Source organism: Berghia stephanieae, chromosome 9 (assembly GCF_034508935.2).
Source record: "Berghia stephanieae isolate SIO BIC M18660-M18661 chromosome 9, UCSD_Bste_1.3, whole genome shotgun sequence".
Taxonomy (NCBI): Eukaryota; Metazoa; Mollusca; class Gastropoda; order Nudibranchia; family Aeolidiidae; genus Berghia; species Berghia stephanieae.
The window spans coordinates 7,703,367-7,705,866 of NC_088368.1; positions in this window are offsets into that span (position 1 = coordinate 7,703,367).

The following is a 2,500-nucleotide window of genomic DNA, read 5'->3' on the forward strand; positions in this document are numbered from 1 at the left end:
GTCGTCATCATCATCATCATCATCATCATCATCATCATCATCATCATCATCATCATCATCATCATCATCATCATCATCATCATCATCATTATCATCATCATCATCATCATTATCATCATCATCATCATCATCATCATCATCACCATCATCATCATTGTTATTATCGTCATCATACTCATCACCATCATGATCATCATGATCATCATCATCATCATTATCATCATCATCATCATCACCATATCATCATCATCATCATCATCATCATCATCATTATCATCATTATCATCATCATCATCATTATCATCATCATCATCATCATCATCATCATCATCACCATCATCATCATTGTTATTATCGTCATCATACTCATCATCATCATGATCATCATCATCATCATTATCATCATCATCATCATCACGATCATCATCAGTAACCTCCAAAAGCCAAAAAAGCAATCAAACTATTCATCAGCTTTATCTTTCAATCATCAAATAAATCCTAATCGTTTTCTTTAACATCAATAACAAAAATAACTAACCCATTGATGAAGATCAAGATGATGATGATGATGATGATTTTTATCTAATCAAATCATTCATGCAAGGAAAATACAAACATTTTTTGTGTGTGTATGTGTGACTCGAGACCAAAAAATAAAAATCATAATAAGAAATTTTTCTTTTCAATTTTGCATTTACTTTTCTATAATATTATGCTAATTTTATTGATATTACTACTGTCTCCTGTTCATTTATCAAAGATGTTGTTTTCTATGCATTTCTTAGAATTCATTTCCTCAAACAGATTTCATTGTGAGATAAACCTTCATTGTGACGAATTATCTAGAACACGAATCAAATACACACCGAACGATATGTACATACCTATATTAACCTTTTGAATTATTTCAACTCAAAATGTGTGTTTACCCAGCTACACCTACCTTAAAAGGTGTGAATGGAACAGGCCTAGACAGAGCAGAAAGAAACATACAAAAATGATAAGATTCTTGTCCAAGGAGTCAACTATGCGCCGAGCGAAGCTCGAACCCAGTACCTTCCGATCCGAAAGCGAGTGTCATACCACTAGACCACATAGCCGCACACCCCTTTTATTAATTGGAGATTTTATGATTATTTGTGTTTACCCAGCTATATCTACCTTAAAATGTGTGTATGGAACAAGGCAAGACAAAGCAGAAAGAAACAGAAAAGTGAGTGGAGCAGGCACTTATGCTGATAATAACAAGAATTGAAGTGAGTAGGAAAGTGCCAGAAGACAACAGAGAATAAAAACTTTGCGGCGGCGATGGGGCACGATCCCGCGACCTTGCTGGTACGACAACTCCGCCTGGCCGGGGAGATCGTGGATAGCTCATACGGTAGAGTCACGATCTCCCCGGTCAGGTCGCGGGTTCGAGCCCCATCGCCGTTGCGAAGTTTTTATTATATGTTGTCTTCTGGCACTTTCCTACTCTCGTCATTTCTTGTTAGAAAGAATCATACCAAAATAATAATTATCACCCCCAAATTATCACCCTGTTCCAACCGGGATTTACAGACCTAACTAACCCTTTCATTAATTTGAGATTTTTTATGATAGCGCTATTGTTTTCTTAAAGCTTCAAAGTCAGTGCTACTACTGCATTATTAGTGAAAACATTAAGATATTGAGTCTCTAAGGACATACCTGCCTCCTATTACAAAAATAAATGGAAATTTTGGCTCGTTTGAGAACTATGCACTTTTACAAAAATTAGAATGAAACACCATCTGTTCGGACAAACAAAGATTGCAGAATATCACGAATCTCTTTCGACACAGACAGAACACAATCTTTCAGAAAACTTTTAACTACTACCAATATCGATAGATGAAATAAAAAATAGATATGACCATTTATATTGCGCATTTCCACGGATTTACCGTGCTCAATGCGCTTCAAAAATTTTCATTTATCGCCCCAGCAGGCCAAAATGGAACCACTTCTATGGAATCACTGCTTATGGCCAGGTAGTCATTCACATCTGAGTCGAGTGAGGCAATGTATGTTCAGTTAATATGATTTCTTTAACTGATAACCCCCCCCCCCCCCCCCAAAAAAAAATTCACAATCCTTGTCATTTTATTCCTAGAATCCATCTTTGGCCTCTGGTTTACCCCTAAAAAAATATTTTAAAATTGAGCTTTATATAGAGCAATATCCACTAAATGTGCCCAAAGCGCTTTACAAGGGGTCACTGGTCAACAGCAACATTTAACATGTAGGACGGGACATGACGCCTGTTAGGCGATATTACAATTTTTCGGATAGAGACAACGCTGTTAACGGCCAGGTACATTTTACACCTGAGTACGGTGAGAGAATGTGAGTAAAGAGCCTTTTCCAAGGCTCGAACCCAGGACCTTCCGATCCGAAAGCGAGTGTCATACCACTAGACCACATAGTCCTACATTCTACCGTTTCGAGGAGAAAAGGTCACATCTGAAGTAGAATGTTC